Here is a 17,795-nt window from a genome sequence, read left to right as displayed (position 1 = left end):
CCATGCCCCCAGAAAAGATGGCACGTGGAGAAAATGCAAGCAGGGGATGCAGAAGAGCTGGCCTCCACTGAGGTACTCTTTTTTGTAAACTGATGCTGTTTTCCTCCAAAGTCTAGAGGTAACAGGAAAGCAGAAAGACAGACCGCGTCAGCCTATCCCAGCAAGCCTGGTGCTTCTCCTCATTTCTTCTTGGGACTTTGCAATCCTATAGGTGTTCGTTGCTTTGGATTTTAAGCATCTCGTGGGTGAACTTTTTTCTGCCCTCCATGGAGGTCTGGCCTGGCTTGGTTGGTCAGAGCCTAGTGAGATGGCGGTGGGTGGGGACACAGTGACAGCCTTGTTCGTTACGCTCACTGGGGCCACTTTGGTTGACCTGGGCTCTGTTCCCTACCATGGGCTCCTGCGTGTTAGGAGGGGACGGGGGCACGGTCCAAAGGCCAGCCTGCGGTGACGGGTTGTGATTGAGTCCCCTTCCCAGCTCAGGCTCCTGTTATAGCAGGGTCAAGACCACAGAGAGTGGGCCGAGATGGTCAGGTCCGAATGTCTCAGGCCCGGTCCTCGGCACCCTGCTGTGTCTTAGTTGTCCCCTAGGGGTCAGTCTGAGACCGAGAAGAAGTGGGTGCCTGGCTCACTGTGTAGGTTTCCCAGATGCCCTAGGGAATGCACACCTGAGGCACGATTTGAGGGGGTGTGGGGATGGCACACAGATGGGACAGAGACGCATGACCCCTGTGCTATGTGTATATGTTGGGAGATGAAGCTTGTCGTCACCTCTGGATGTGGTTCATAGTCAAAGCAGTGAATGCTTGATTGCTGTCTGGCAGGCGAGCAGCTGCCACCTGACCCCTGAAAGCACCCTGCCCTTTTTGTCCCCCTCCCAGGCCCCAAGAAGCCCCCCCACCCACCTTAGGCATCAGGCAGGGGCCCCTGGGGCTGCCTGTGCAAGTCTGTTTCCGGCAGTTGATGCCTGGATGCACCAGTTCCTGACCTTACTGGATGTGGCTCCGCAAGCATCCCCAGAGACTGCGGGACCCTGGCACAGGACACTTTGAGGCTTGGGAACCCCAACTGTTGGGGAGGCTGTTGAGTTTCCTGATGCAGAGAAATTTGCTTCTGGTCAAAGGGAATGCTAGGTGTGTCCTCAAGGACTCCCCAGGATCCCTGGGTCCAGGCATAGGGTTCCTGGAATGGCCCTGGGAGTCCCCCTGAGACAGTCTTGCTCAGGCTGCCCATCAGCCCCCAGACCACATGCTGTAGGGGCCGCCATGGGGCTGGTGAAGCAGGAGCCGGCGGGGAACAAACCTCTGGAACACTGAAGAAGAAGGAAGTGGCTTTTTATTCAGCCAGGAGCTGCAGGAGGCCTCATTCACAGAGCTCATTCACGGAGCTCTCTGAGCTGCAGCTTCTCTCCCCTTTTATAGGCTTACAACAATAAAGGGGAAACTGAGGTGGAACTATGTCATTGTCCATTTGTTGGACGTTTGACCTTACAATCTTTTGGCTTCATTGATTTCCTAGTTTATATGCGGCGTGAGCGGGGACCAGCAGGGGAGGGGGCTTACAGAGAAGACAAAAGCAACAAGCTGTTTGTCAGCGGAGGTGTTCCCAGGAGGGAGCCTGGTCCGTGGAGACGTGGGGGTGTGAACCCGTGCCAGGCTCCAGCTGGCGGGGGTAGCATTCATTTTGCAGCTCTTTCAAGGTTAACAGATAGTAGAGACGCTGGGAACTAAAGAGGGAGTCATTTTTCCGCTCTTTGGTATTTTATTTTATTTTTTTCTTCTTCACCCTCCTTCCCATCTGGAAGTGGGGGAGGGAGGAGATGAAATTGAAGGAGGCTAGGGGGTCTCCCCTCTCAAGGGGACCAGGGAATATGTGGAGAGCCCCATCCTTGGGTGCTGAAGGCAATGGGATAGTTGCTAGGGGCCCGTGGTCACCCCTCGGCAGGGGGTGATGTGAATCCTAATCTTACAAGTGCTGTAAGGCCCTGGCCCCTAGTGGTCCACCCTATGGTGGATTAACAGGGAACCCCATTAAATGGAGAAGGCGTCTGGCCACCTGCCTCTCCTGTGTAGCCACCATGCCAGCAAGCGGTGTCAGTCGCCTCCAACCCAGAGTCATCCTCAGTGCCGCTCACGCAGCTGCCTCGAGTCCTCTGTTCCCCACTCACCCCCACCTCCCCTGCCCATCGCAGCCACTGCCACCCACTGACTGGGCATCCTCCTGTCCCCGGCCTTCCTCTCTCCACATCCCATCCCAGTTTGCCAGGCCATCCCTAAGTTGCTGCTCTGATTTGTCACCCCACTCTTGGGACCCATCCTTACCAATGGATAAAAACCAGCATCGGCTCCTCCCCACTGCTCCAGCCTTATCTCTCACCATGGCACATTTCACACCTAAAACTGGTGAGGCCAAACCGCTCCCTGTTTTTTTTGTTGTTGTTGTTTTTCTTTCTTTCTTTCTTTTTTTGAGATGGAGTCTTGTTCTGTCATCAGGCTGGAGTGCTGTAGCATGATTCCGGTTCATTGCAGCCTCCATCTCCCAGGTTCAAGCGATTCCCCTGCCTCAGCCTCCTGAGTAGCTGGGACTACAGGCGCATGCCACCACACTAAGTTTTTATATTTTAGTAAAGACAGGGTTTCACTATGGCCAGGATGGTCTCGATCTCCTGACCTCATGATTCACCTTCCTCAGCTTCCCAAAATGCTGGGATTACAGGTGTGATCTACCACGCCCGGCCACCGCTCCCCATTTTCTGAGAAGGCCATGTTCTCTCTTGCCTCCCAGCCTCTGCACAAGTTTTGCCGTTCTCCTAGGATGTCCTCCTTTCTGCTTCCTTGTCAGGAGCTAAGGTCTACTCATTTTTTTAAGACTTAATTGCCGGGCGTGGGGGCTCACACCTGTAATCCCAGCATTTTGGGAGGCTGAGTGGGAGGATTTCTTGAGCTGAGGGGTTCGAGACCAGCCTGGACAATATAATGAGACCCCTTCTCTTAAAACAAAAACAAAAACCATTAGGTGCAGTGGCTCATGCCTGTAATCTCAGCACTTTGGGAGACTGAGGCGGGTGGATCACAAGGTCAAGAGTTCAAGACCAGTCTGACTAACGAGGTGAAACCCCGTCTTTAATAAAAAAAAAAAATTAGCTGGGCATGGTGGCATGCACCTATAATCCCAGATACTCAGGAAGCTAAGGCAGGAGAATTACTTGAACTCAGGAGGCAGAGGTTGCAGTGAGCCAAGATCGCACCACTGCACTCCAGGCTGAGCGACAGAGCAAGACTCCATCTCAAAAAACAGAAAACTAAAAAAACAAATTTACTTAGGTACCACCTCCTCCAGAAAGCTTCCCTGGCTCCCTCTGCTCCAGCCCAAAGGAGAAGGACCTAGGCTGAGCTTCCTGGGGTCCCTGTACCCTCTATCACTGCCCAAACCTCACCCTTCATGATGGCCCCATGTCCACCCAGTGGCCGCGGGGCTCAGGCTGAGCTCTCCTCCCAGGACAGCACCCCCGGCAAGCATCCTTATCCATGTTCCTTGAGTTCGTGTCTAAGTATTTCTAGGAGTAGATATCTGGAAGTGGAATTGCTGTGTCAAAGGGTATGTAGATTTTGTTTTTTGATAGATACAGATAAAATTTTCTTCCACATAGTCTGTATCATTCATCTCACCCAAGCAATATATGAGAGTGCCCTTTGCTCCAGGGCCTTGGCCAGCCCCGGAAGCCAGCCATCCACCTGCTGGTCTCCGGCTCAGCAGCCTGAGGGGAGGAACCCCCGTTGCTGCTGTCCTCTGTGCTGCCCTGCTTCCTAGGGAGGCGGGCTGTCTTTTTCATATCTTCCCACACCCTCTGGATTTCTGCTTTTATCTATTCACTGGAATGTGAATTATCTATTCACATTCTTTGCCCATTTCGATATGGTTGTTTGTTGTTTCCTTATTGATTTATAAGAAATCTCTGTGTTCTGTTTTTTGATTGTTTTTATGTTTGTTTGTTTGTTTGTTTTTGCGACAGTCTCGCTCTGTTGTCCAGGCTGGAGTGCAATGTCACAATCTCAGCTCGCTGCAACCTCTGCCTCTCAGGCTCAAGCGATCCTCCTGCCTCAGACCCACAAGTAGCTGGCACCACAGGCACATGCCACCACGTCCAACTAATTTTGGGGTTTCTTCTTCAGTAGAGACAGGGTTTTGCTATGTTGCCCAGGCTGGCCTTGAACTCCTGAGCTCAGGTGACCTGCCCACCTGGACCTCCCAGAGTGCTGGGATTACAAGCAGGAGCCACGGTACCAGGTTGAAATCTCTGTATATCCTGATTATCAATCTTTATGCATTTTGCTTGTGTTTTAATCTTGTTTTGGGAGTGTTTTATTACACGGAATGTTAATTCTGATGTCATCACTTATCAATCCTTTTATGCCATTTACATTTTGTGTATCATTTTGTGCCTTCTCTACCTCCAGATTTCCTTCTCCTATATGTAGTTTTCAGATACTTTTGGGAAAAAAGTATTTATGCGTAGCCTTTGATCCACCTGAAGCCTATTTCTGCTTTTGGTGGGAGTAGAGATTTGGCATTCTTCCTTCCTCAATGTGCCCAGTGCTTTGAGTTCCTACTGTTGGATAGTCCTCCTTTCTCAATCGATTTGAAATGTTACCTTTATTGTAACCTTGCCTTATAAATGTAGGTCTCTTTCTAGACTCTGGTCTGTTATATTGATCTGTTTGTCTACGTAATTTTAAGCCAAAACCATAGTTTCGGTTACTCTTGCTTTACAGTTTGATGTCTGATAGGGAAAGGCTCCTTCATCCTTCTTTGTTTTTTTAAACACCTTTTTGTTTGTTGTTATTCTTACATATTTTCACTTCTAGAACAGCCTCTTTGTCAAGTTCTGTTCCCAATCCTGCTGGAGATCATGTTTGACATTGAATTTGTGCATTAAGTGAAGGAAATTGGCTTCTTTACGATATTGCATTCTCTTACCCAGGAATATATATATCTCTTCATTTATTCTGGTCTTTTATGCCCTCTAGGAAAGTTTTTTTTTTTTTTAGATGGAGTTTCACTCATTTTTTTTTACTTATTTTTATTTTTTAAGATGGGGTTTCACCATGATGGCCAGGCTGGTCTTGAACTCCTGACCTCAGGTGATCCACCCACCTCAGCCTCCCAAAGTGCTAGAATTACAGGCGTGAGCCATCATGCCCCGCCTAGATGGAGTTTCACTCTTATTGCCCAGGCTGGAAGGCAGTGCAGTGCAGTGGTGTGATCACTGCAACCTCCACTTCCCAAGTTCAAGTGATTCTCCTGCCTCAGCCTCCTGAGTAGCTGGGACTACAGGTGCACATCACCACGCCTGGTTAATTTTTTGTATTTTTAGAAGAGACAGGACTTCTCTTCTAAATTTCAACAGGATTTCATGTTGGCCAGGCTGGCCTCAAACTCCTGATCTGAGGTGATCTGCCTGCTTTGGCTTCCCAAAGTGCTAGGATTACAGGTGTCAGTCACCACGCCTGGCTCATTAAACTCCATATATATATATATATATATATATATATATATATATATATATATACACACACATATACTTTTTTTTTTAAGATGGGGTTTCACCATGTTGGTCAGGCTGGTCTTGAATGCCCAACCTCAGGTGATCCACCTGCCTTGGCCTCCAAAGTACTTAGATTATAGGTGTGAGCCACCACGCCCAGCCTAAACTCTTTTTATATTTTAATAGTATTTATATGCTATTTTCTATCATGCTAAATTCTATACCACTAGCCATGTTATTTTTTGGCATAATTTTAAATGGCAATATGACATTTCATCACATGAAGACAACCAAATTTATATACCAGTCCCTTATTGTTGGGCACGTGTATGTGTGTGTATTTTTTTTTTTTTTTGCGACAGAGTCTCGCTCTGTCGCCAGGCCCCAGGCTGGAGTACAGTGGTGCAACCTCGGCTCACTGCAATCTCTGCCTCCTGGGTTCAAGCAATTCTCCTGCCTCAGCCTCCTGAGTAGCTGGGACTATAGGGGTACGCCACCACGCCCAGCTAATTTTTGTGTTTTTTAGTAGAGATGGAATTTCACCATGTCTCGATCTCTTGACCTCATGATCCGCCCACCTTGGCCTCCCAAAGTGCTGGAATTACAGGCGTGAGCCACTGCAACCGGCCAGGTTTATGTGTATTTTTAATGTAATTTGGGGAATTAACAAAAGCAGTGTAATAATCATGCTTATAGACAAGTCTTTCCCCACAGCAGCAATCATTGTTTTAAAGTAAATCAGAGGTTGGCAAATCATAGTCCCCATAAGCCAAATCTAGGAGGCTGTTATTGTAAATAAAGGTTTATTGGAACATAGCCATGCCCATTTGTTCACACCTTATCTGTGGCTGTTTTCACACTACAGTGGCAGAGCTGAAAAGTTGCCATGGAGGGCAAATGGACTGCAAAGCCTAGAATATTTACTGTCTGCCCTTTACAGAAAAAGTTTGCCAACGTATATGGTAAATTCAGGCAATGGAAACTGTTTTATGAAAAGAATGCAAAGGCCGGGCATAGTGGCTCATGCCTGTAATCCCAGCACTGTGAGGCCGAGGCAGGTGGTCACCTGAGGTCAGGAGTTTGAGACCAGCCTGCCCAACATGGTGAAACCAGGTCTCTATTAAAAATACAAAAATTAGCTGGTCATGGTGGTGCACGCTTATAATCCCAGCTAGTTGGGAGGCTGAGGCAGGAGAATCACTTGACTCCAAGAGGTGGAGGTTGCAGTGAGCTGAGATCACGTCATTGCACTCCAGCCTGGATAGCAGAGAGAGAGAGACTCTGTCTCCAAAAAAAAAAAAAAAAAAAAGGAAAGAAAAAAAGAAAGAAAAAGAAAAAGCACGAAAAATATTAAAAGTTCTAATACACCTGCCAAATTCTTCTGCACTAATCCCATCAGGATTGCCTCAGATTCCTGCTACCCTTTTGATACTGGTGTTGCTGAGTTTTTAGATCCTTTATATTTGAGAGGCTAAAATTAGAACCCCCTCTTTTGAATTATAATATGGTTTAACTTCTTAAAGTACATTTTTTGGTCGCTAAGAGGGCTTTCTTCATGATTTGCCTGTCCACATTCTCCACCCTGGCTATGTTTACTTATATTGAAAATTTTTTAAGAACTAAAAATAGGCCAGGCGCAGTTGCTCACACCTGTAACCCCAGAACTTTGAGAGGCTGAGGCAGGCATATCATGAGGTTAGGAGTTTGAGACTGGCCTGGCCAATATAGCAAAACCCTGTTTCTACCAAAAATACAAAAATTAGCTGGGCATGGTGGTAAGCACCTGTAATCCTAGCTACTTGGGAAGCTGAGGCAGGAGAATCGCTTGAGCCAGGAGACAGAGGTTGCAGTGAGCCAAGATGGTGCCATTGCACTCCAGCCTGGACAACAAGAGCAAGACTCTGTCTGAGAAAAAAAAAAGAACTAGAAATATAACTTTTTGATACATTTTTTCCAGCTTGTCATTTATAGCCAATTTATCATTCTTTTCCTTTATGGCTTCAGCCTTTGGTGTAATGCTTATAAATGTTTTCCTACCCAAGATTTTGAAACTGTTCTGTTTTATTTTTGTGTATTTGATTTTTCTGTTTAAAGCTATGATACTTAGAATGAACTGTGATTTGAAGAGTGAGGTAGGGATCCAGTTTTCCTTTTTTCCTGCCAGTTCCTCTTGCCATCCCTGACTGGGCTGGAACCAGCAGCTTCTTGTAAGGCTATGCTTATGAACACAGACCCTTGATGGCAAAGGAAATGAAGTTTGGGTGGGTGTGGTTGCTCACGCCTGGAATCCCAGCACTTTAGGAGGCTGAAGCGGGCAGTTCACTTGAGGCTAGGAGTTCGAGACCAGCTTGGCCAACATGGTGAAACTCCATCTTTACTGAAAAAAAAAAAAAAAAAATTAGCCTGGCATGGTGGCGCATACCTGTAATGCCAGCTACTTGGGAGGCTGAGGTACAAGAATCGCTTGAACCCGGGAGGTGGAGGTTGCAGGGAGCCGAGATCATGCCACTGCACTCCAGCCCAGGCAACGGAGCGAGACCCAGCCAAAAAACAGAATGGGGTTTGCTGGGAACCCAGACCCGAGCCTGATCCCAAAATGGCTCTTTTGGCAAAGCCCCTCTCCCATTCAGAAAGGGCTTTGCCAAACCCTCATCTTCCTGGAAGTTTTAAAAATGATGATACCCTGTGCCTCTTTCTAGAACTTGCTGGGAAGGGAGCCTGCAGCCTGAACATCTAAGCCCACCTTGCTTCATTTCATCCAACCTGAAACAAGCATTTCTAAAACCACTCATGACAATAGCACTTAGAAGTTCTAAAAATACCTTTCCTGACAAGCAGCGCTGTGATTCACTCTGCTGGTGGAGGTGTGGGTGGGGCGCCATGATGTGGTGGCAGGAGGGGGTTTCATAGCTCAGGGAAGGAACCTTTCTACTTATATCTGGCCCCAATATATTTTTCTGTGTTTCAACACTGCCTCCTGCCACCTATCCCAAGCCTCAGAGCTTCTGCAAGATCCTCGATTTGTATCTTTGAGAAATAACTCAACTCTGATTAAGCCAAAGGTGGCTGGGACAGAAGCAGTGCAGATATGGAAGCCCCTGTTGTCTGTTGCCTCAGCCTGGTCTGCCCTGGACCACCTGTCCCCTACCTCCTGCCCCTGACCATCGCTACCCTTGAGAGGCTAAGCTGAGCTGGCTGGCTGGCGAATGCCACTTCCCACAGGCCACCTCCTGGCTAACCCAACCCCGATGCCCAAGTCCACATGTATCTTTAGAACCTACTCACCAAGGCTGGGTGCAGTGGCTCATGCCTGTAATCCCAGCACTTTGGGAGGCTGAGGCGGGTGGATCACAAGGTCAAGAGCTCGAGGTCCTGGCCAACATGGTGAAACCCTGTCTCTCCTAAAAAAAATAAAATTCAGCTGGGCGTGGTGGCGCGTGCCTGTATTCCAGCTACATGGGAGGCTGAGGCAGGAGAATTGCTTGAACCCAGGAGGCGGAGGTTGCAGTGAGCTGAGATCATGCCACTGCACTCCAGCCTGGTGACAGAGCAAGACGCCATTAAAACAAAACAAAACAAGAAAAAAAAAAAAACTACTAACCAAGTTAGAGCTTGATAAAACCTTGGAGTGGCTCCTAAAGCTGAGCAGGAAGGAGAAGTTTGGGTTTATAACCCGTAGGACATTCTGTACGTACCTTTCCAGTCTCATCTTAGCATCTTTTCTTTCCCTGATTACACATACTTTAATCCCTCCCCTTCTCCTTTGGACCAGCTATCCCTGCCTGCTGCTTCCCTCATTAATGAGTCTATGCATTTTTGAAACCATAACCATGGGAAACCATGGGAACTGCATGAGGGCAGATGTGCTCCGAGACAGTGTGGCCGAAACCAGTGGTTCTCACCCCTGGCTGCACGTTGGAATCATGGAAGGAATTTTCCAAAAATACTGATGCTGATGCCTGAGTCCATCTCCCAGAGAGTCTAGTTTAGGCTGAGGAGGGGTCCAATGATCTTCTTGTTCTTGTTGTCTGAGACAGAGTTTTGCTGTCACCCAGGCTGGAGTGCAGTGGTGCTATCTCAGTTCACTGCAACCTCTGCCTCCTGGATTCAAGTGATTCTCCTGCCTTGGCGTGCGCCACCATGCCCAGCTAATTTTTGTATTTTTGGTAGAGATGGGGTTTCACCATGTTGTCCAGGCTGGTCTGGAATTCCTACTCAAATGATCCACCCACCTCAGCTTCCCAAAGTGCTAGGATTGCAGGCATGAGCCATCGTGCCCCGCCCAATGGTCTATTTTTAAAAGCTCTCCAGGTAATTCTAATGCACATCTAAGTTTGAAAAGTAGATTCTAAACCAGGAATTCTCAAACCTTCTTGCATATGAGAATTAACCGCAGGCTTATAGGATTGGCCATCCCTCAGATGGGAACCCCTGGGGGTGGGCCCTGGGCATCGGCATTTTTTAAGCCCCCTAGGTGATCCCATACACCCTCCTGGACTCCGGCCAGTTTACATCAACACCTCTTTCCCTAAGCATGGAATGCAGCGACTGGGGTTGAGGCAGGGGCATCTTAGACCTTGAAGATTGTCAATGCCTGGCAGAGCATGTGTGCTCAACAGGCGTCAGCTGCCCTTCTCAAGTGGTCGTGGAGGACGTCCTCTGGGGAGAGTGGTTTGGGATTTCAGGGCCCTGGCCTGAAGTGTCCTTCATCCCCCATGGAACACGCTGCCTGGGTGCTCGGTCACAGGAGTCCGGTGAGCTGTGGCTTTGCTTTTCCAGGCAGAGGCCCCACAAGAGCCCATGGGGACTCCGGGTCATCGGGGCCTAGGACGATTCATGTGAGCTTCCAGAGGCTGAACTGGAACCTCAGTGGAGATTCTTTTTTTTTTTTTTTCCTCGTTTCAAGTTTTAATCAAAGCTTGTATATAAGATTACTTTATTCCTGCATCTTCTCAATTGTTTCTTCCTTGTATTTGCCCTTTTCCTTTCCTACTTGGTGAGATTTGGCTTTCCGTTCAAGGTTTTTGTCCAGTTTTAGCCTAGTGATAACCACCTTGCTGGGGTGAATGCCTACATGGATAGTTGTGCCATTAGCCTTTTCCCACTGCACACATTCAATGTAGATTACGTATTTCTTCCCGTAAACCTGGACTACTTTGCCAATCTGCTGACCTTTATAGTGTCCTCGTACAACCTGAACTTCATCATCCTTTCGGATGGGCATGGATCATACATTGTTCTTCTGTCTCAGCTCTTTGGAAAGAGGGGAGGACATAATCTTCCTGCGAATGTGGGAAGGTGCATTGAAACGCCTTTTGCGATTCTTGCTTCAGTCGGAAGTCACGAAGGGATTGAACTTCATTTCGGCAGCTCCCGCTTAGGTGATGGCCGCAAAAGGGAAGAGAGGAGATTCTTTTTGTTGTTGTTGTTGAAGCAGAGTCTCACTCTGCTGCCAGGCTGGAGTGGAGTGGTGTGATCTGCAACCTCCACCTCACAGGTTCAAGCAATTTTCCTGCCCCCACCTCCTGAGTAGCTGGGATTACAATCAGGCGCTACCACACCTGGCTAATTTTTGTATTTTTAGTAGAGACAGGGTTTCACCATGCTGGCCTAGATGGTCTCGATCTCTTGACCTTATGATTTGCCCGCCTCAGCCTCCCAGTGTGCTGGGATTACAGGCATGAGCCATCGTGCCCGGCCTCAGTGAAGATTCTACACCCACTGTCCAGTTTATAAACCTTCTGTGAAGGTACAAGAATAAAGAGTACGTCATCTTTACTTAACAAAGACCTAGAAAGTTGACTTAGTCTCCAACTTTTTGTTTTGAAAATTTTCAACCTTCAGAAAATTTTAAGAGCAGAACAATGAATCCACAGATATCCTTAGATGACCAGTTGTTAACATGCTGCCAAACTTGGTTTCTCTGCCCCCGTGTTTACTGGTGGTTTGTATGTGCATACACACTATTTTTTTTTCTGGACCACGTGAAAGTTACTTGCGGACATGACACTTCATCCTTAAATACTTGGCCATTCTTAAGAAGAAGAATTTCTTTCTTACTCTCCTGTGTAATCCACAATATAGTTATCACTTGCAGGAAACTTAACATTGGCACAATTTGTTACCTACTATAAAATCTATATTCAAAATTTCCCAATAATTTTTTTTTCTTGATATTGAGTCTTGCTCTGTCCCCCAGGCTGGAGTGCAATGGCGTCATCTCTGCTCACTGAAACCTCCCCATCCTGCGTAGCCGAGATTACAGGCATGCACCACCACACCCGGCTAATTTGGTATTTTTAGTAGATGGGGTTTTACCATGTTGGCCAAGCTGGTCTTGAACTCCTGACCTTGTAATCCGCCCATCTCAGCCTCCCAAAGTGCTGGGATTACACACGTAAGCCATCGAGCCTGGCCCCTCCCAATAATATTATTATAGCTTTTGTTTTTATCTCAAATCTAATCCAGGATCACACAGTTGTGTTTAGTTACATGTTTCTTTAATTTCCTTTCATCTAGAAGAGTTCCTTAGCCTTTTTTCCTTTTCTTTCTTTCTTTCTATTTTTTTTCACTCCTAATGACATTGACCTTTTTAAAAACTTCAGGCCACTTGCTTGGAAGAATTTCCCTCAATTTAGATTTCCTTTATTGATTTTCCAGTCCTTTAGGGTACAGCAACTTAAATCCAAAATAAAATGGGGCGGCGAGGAGGGGTCGGGAGGGGAGTTCTCCTGTGTTTGTTGTTCAGGACTAAGACACACTTGAAGTGTGTATTGCTGGCACCCGTTCAGTGGGCCTCAGTTTTCCCAGCTGAAACATGATCTAAACACCCCTTCCAGCTTGTGTCGATTCTAGCATTTGGGGAAAAATAAATGCCTATGTATGTGCGTACGGTCGAGCATCCACCACTTGGCATCTCTTGAAGTGGGAGGAGGCAGCAGCCCTGGTACTTTGTGGCTCCAGGAGCATGCTACGGGTGTTGAACCTGTGTGGTACACACCAAACCCCAGCAACTGGGTACAGTGTGAGGAGGTGTGGACTCTCACACATGACCAGGCCACATCTCCATCCTCTTTGGGCTGAGATTAGGACACTGAAGTAGGTTCTTTCTCTCCTGAGAAGGCCAAGCTCAAGAGGGAACTAAAAGAGAACCTCCGGTCTTTGGGAGGAGTATCTGAGATAATGTGGAGAAGGGCCGGGCATGGTGGCTCACACCTGTAGTTCCAGCACTTTGGGAGGCCAAGGAGGGCAGATCATGAGGTCAGGAGTTCAAAAACAGCCTGGCCAACATGGTGAAACCCCGTCTCTCTAAAAATAGGAAAAATTAGCAGGGCATGGTGGCAGGCACCTATGATTCCAGCTACTCGGGAGGCTGAGAAGGAAAATTGCTTGAACCCAGGAGGCGGAGGTTGCAGTGAGCTGAGACCATGCCACTGCACTCCAGCCTGGGCAACAGAGCAGCACTCCATCTCAATAAAATAAAATAAAAATGCGGGGAAATAGTCTAAACCCCTAAGATATGCTGGATGGTGCTTCTCCGGGTACCCATGCCCGAGGGAGATCCCAGCCACTTGCTGGGACACCAGGGGCCATCTTCCTGAAGCAGCAGATTACCTGGAAGAATTGGGGGAAAGGAAACATTGTCTAACATTAAAACAAACATGGAACATAATAAGCATACTTTAAGATAAGAAGGAAGCCTGTATCCCAGCACTTTGAGAGGCTGAGGGTGGAGGATTCCTTGAAGGTAGGAGTTCAAGACCAGCCTGGGCAGCAATGTGAGACCCCATATCTATTAATACAGAAAAGGCAAAAATTAGCTGGGTGTGATAGAAAGCACTGTGTGTCCTAGCTACATGGGAGGCTGAGGCAGGAGGATTGCTTGACTCCAGGAGGTTGAGACTGCAGTGAGCCATTTGTGCCACAGCACTCCAGCCTGAGCAATAGAGCAAGACCTCATCTCAAAAAATAAAGTAAAATAAAGACAATAAGAAGATAAAAATCTACTTTATTTTATTATTTTATTTTTTTGAGACAGTTTTGCTCTTGTCACTCAGGCTGGAGTACAAATATACAATCTCGGCTCGCTGCAACCTCTGCCTCCTGGGTTCAAGAGATTCTCCTGCCTCAGCCTCCCAAGTAGCTGAGATTACAGATGTGCCCCACCATGCCCAGCAAATTTTTGTATTTTTAGTAGAGATGGGGTTTCACCATGTTGGCCAGGCTAGTCTCAAACTCCTGACCTCAAGTGATCCAAATGCCTCAGCCTCCCAAAGTGCTGGGACCACAGGCGCACACTACCACATCCAGCTAATTTTTTTTTTCTTTTTTTTTTTTGCAGAGACAGGGTCTAGTTATGTTGCCTAGGCTGGTCTCAAACTCCTGGCCTCAAGCAAGTCTCCCAATTGGGCCTCCCAAAGCACTGGGATTACAGTTATGAGCCACCTCTCCTAGCCATGTCTTCTTGTAATAAAATAAATGCAATGTTTATTTTAGCAACAAAACAGGTCTTGGCTGGGGAGGGAGGGAAACAAGGAAATTTGACCCCAGGTGGCGGAGGCTTGGGATGGGCTTCATGGGCAGGCTCCAGGGGTGATGTAATTTTGCCTCTTCTCAAGGTTGGCCTCAAGGAGGCCTGATTCCAGCTTCTTTGTCTGGAGCTGCCCTGAACCTGTAGGAATCCTTCCAACCTGATCCTCACCAGGTATGGCAAATCCTCACCCAGGTCGCTCAGAATCCTGGAAAGAGCTCAGGTTCGAGTCGAACGGGCTGAGTGTGTGTCATTTGGCAAGTCGCTTCACCTCTCTGAGCCTTCTTCATCTCTGCCTGTGTAAAATCGGAGTTGTCAGCCTGATTTTCAGTGTTGTGGTGAGGATGCAGTGGATTCATGTTTCTAAAGGTTCCCAAGGAGACAGGTCCCGGGTCAGCAGTAGCTATGACTGCATTCTCAGTACCACTCAGAAGCCTCAGGGGAATCATTTGGACACAGGGGGCAGAATTCCCTCCCCTTTCCATTCCCAAAGTCACCAGCCTCTCCAGCTGCATCCTCGCTTTCAGCTTGCTGCTGGGATGGTGGGTGGCATGATCCCTCTCTGACAGAGGCCATCCCTCCAATCCCACCTCCTCACCCGCACCCTGCCCAAGCCCTGGATCCCAGCCCCTCCTGCCAACCCCAGCACTTGCCTCCACAAACAGTCCCACACCCGAACCACCCCCCTGCTGGGGCCATTCCACTCTCTTCTGGAACTGACATAATAATGCCCATGGGAGGCCAGGAGCAGTGGCTCACACCTATAACCCAGCAGATTGCCTGAGGTCAGGAGTTTGAAACCAGCCTGGCCAGTACGGTGAACCCCCGTCTCTACTAAAAATACAAAAATTAGCCAGGTGTGGTGCTGCATGCCTGTAATCCCAGCTACTCTGGAGGCTGAGGCAGGAGAATTGCTTGAACCCAGCAGGCAGAGGTTGTAGTGAGCCGAGATTGCACCATTGCACTCCAGCCTGGGCAACAGAGCGAGACTCCATCTCTAAATAAATAAATAAAGCCCATGAGGCAGAGAAGAAGCCACTCAACCCCATATCCTGGCTTTCTTTCCTTTGCCGTCTATTTCCTCCAAAGCCTGGTCTGAATACCCTTTCTTGCCCTTTCTCTCTGCTGCCACTCCCAATCACGTCTTGGCCCCTCTGTTCTGCTGAAACACTCCTCATGGTCACCAGGAACTTCTTTTTGAGACACGGGTCTCACTGTGTCACCCAGGCTGGAGTGCAGTGGTGCAATCCTAACTCACTGCCACCTCACACACCTGGATTCAAGCAAACCTCCCACCTCAGTCTCCCAAGTAGCTGGGACTGCAGGCATGTGCCACCATCCCCAGCTATTTTTATTTTTTGTAGAGATGGGGGTCTTGTTCTGTCCCCCAGGCTGGGGTGCAGTCGTGCAGTCGAGCTTGCTGCAACCTGAAACCCCTGGCCTTACTCAGTCCTCCAATCTCGGCCCCTCAGAGCGCGGGGATTACAGGCATGAGCCACCTCGCCTGGCCACCAGGAGCGAGCGAAATCCAAGCGTCGGTTCTCTAGTCACGTTTTGACATAGTGATGGTGTGTGGTGAACAGATCAGGGTCATTAGCATATCCATCATCATGGGCATTTATCGTTTCTTTGTTTGGGGAACACCCAGTAGTCTCCTAGCTACTGAAAACTCTGTGCTATTGTTAACAATAGTCATCTTACAGTGATGTGGAACAAGGGAATTTATCCCTCCTCTCAAACTGTAATTCTGTACCTTTAACAAATGTCCCTACTCAGCCTGGTGTGGGGGCTCAGGCCTGTAATCCCAGCACTTTGGGAGGCCGAGATGGGATGAATCACCAGATAAGGAGTTTGAGACCAGCCTGGCCACCATGGTGAAACCCTGTCTCTACTAAAAATACAAAAACTTAGCTGGACATAGTGGTGGGCACCTGTAATCCCAGATACTTGGGAGGCTGAGGCAGGAGAATCACTTGAGCTCGGGAGGAGGAGGTTGCAATGAACTGAGATCATGCCACTGCACTCCAGCCCTGGCGACAGAGGGAAACTCTGTCTCAAGAAAAAACCCCAGATGTCTCCCTACTCTCCCATTCTCAGCCTCTGGTATCCTCTGCTCCATTCGCATTTTACTGGAACCCTGGCAGGGCCTGGCACAGCCAACCTCTCCCTTCTCAGACAGTCCTTTTAGCTCGAGGCTTCCTCCTACCTCTCAGGCTGCTTTTCTCTCCCCTGTACCCCTCCGTCCCCGCTTTTTTTTGAGATGGAGTCTCACTCTGTCACCCAGGCTGGGGTGCATTGATGTGATCTCAGCTCACTGCAACCTCGGCCTCCAGGGTTCAAGTGATTCTCCTGCCTCAGCCTCCCAAGTAGTTGGGATTATAGGACCGCACCATCATGCCCAGCTAATTTTCATATTTTTGGTAGAGACGGGGTTTCACCATGTTGCCCAGGCTGGTCTCAAACTCCTGGCCTCAAGTGATCTGTTCACCTCAGCCTTGCCCGCCCTCCTCCTGGATCCCTTTAAATGGCACTGGGTCTCAGGCCTCATCCTCAGCCCTCTGCTTTCTGCCTGCCCACTCCACAGGGGAGCTGGTTGGTCCCAGGACTCTAAATGCACCATTACCCTGAGGGCTCCTAAGATAGTATTTTCCCCTCTGACACTGCCTTTGGCTCTGCCAAAGATTTGACTTTATCAAACCAGTTTTGCCCCCTCTGTGTTTCTGACATATTCCAGGCTAAACGCTTTGATCCAGCTCCATTCCCTCAGCCCCAAGGATGCTTCCCCAGGTTCCCCATCTCAGTAAATGACACTACCTCCCCCACCTGGTCGCTGTGACCAAGGATCAAGTTATCCTTAATTTCTTTCCTTCTTCCACATCCAACCCATCACCGGGCGTGGTGGCTCACGCCTGTAATTCAAGCACTTTGGAGGCCAAGGCAGGTGGATCACCTGAGGTCGGGAGTTCAAGACCATCACCATGGCCTGATGGTTTAACCTCCAGAATATGTCCTGAGCCGTCCACTTCTCTTCACCTTGGAGGATACACTCCAGTCCCAGCAGAGCTGCACCCCATCCGTGTGTGCCAATGGCCTGGATTCTCTCTTGTCTTTTGTGGTGCGTTCTCCATATGACAGCAGAGTGTTCTTTAAACCTTGTCTGTCCTAGTGGCCAGGCGTGGTGGCGCACACTTGTAATCCCAGCAGTTTGGGAAGCCAAGGCAGGTGGATAACCTGAGGTCAGGAGTTCGAGACCACCCTGGCCAATATAGTGAAACTCTGTCTGTACTAAAAATACAAAAATTAGCCATTGATGGTGGTGCGCACCTGTAATCCTAGCTACTTGGGAGGCTGAGTCAGAAGAACAGATTGAACCTGGGAGGTGGAGGTTGCAGTGAGCCGAGATGGCGCCATTCTCCTCCAGCTTGGGCGAGAGTGAGACTCTGTCTCAAAAAATAAAAATAAAAACTTGTTAAGTCCCATCCTCCTCTTCCTTGCATAAGAGCCTCCAGTTACAAAATCTGAAACCCTAACTTCCCACTGTGACCCCACAGGTTTCACTTTTGCTTGAATCTTAGATCTTGCTCCTCCCAGATTCCCTGTGAGTCTCGATGTTCAACCACACTAGCCTGTTTTCTGTTCTTCAAACTGCCCAAGCGAGTTCTGTGCAGGTCCTTTGCCTGGCTTCTCTCCTCCACCTAGAACCCCTGTCCCCCAAATCTT

The 17,795-nt window shown here is 48.5% G+C and overlaps 1 protein-coding gene and 1 pseudogene across 1 annotated transcript in view; one reads left to right on the top strand and one right to left on the bottom strand.

Annotated features, from left to right (window-relative positions):
* RAB11FIP4 (RAB11 family interacting protein 4) overlaps positions 1-17,795 on the top strand; it is a 137,930-nt gene that overhangs the window by 43,523 nt on the left and 76,612 nt on the right. The window lies entirely within an intron of this gene.
* Positions 10,422-10,949, bottom strand: LOC108591789 (large ribosomal subunit protein uL24 pseudogene; annotated as a pseudogene).

The sequence above is a fragment of the Callithrix jacchus genome, chromosome 5, assembly GCF_049354715.1.
Source record: "Callithrix jacchus isolate 240 chromosome 5, calJac240_pri, whole genome shotgun sequence".
Taxonomy (NCBI): Eukaryota; Metazoa; Chordata; class Mammalia; order Primates; family Cebidae; genus Callithrix; species Callithrix jacchus.
Note: the sequence above shows the minus strand (reverse complement) of the source record. Positions and strands in the feature narration are given on the sequence as shown.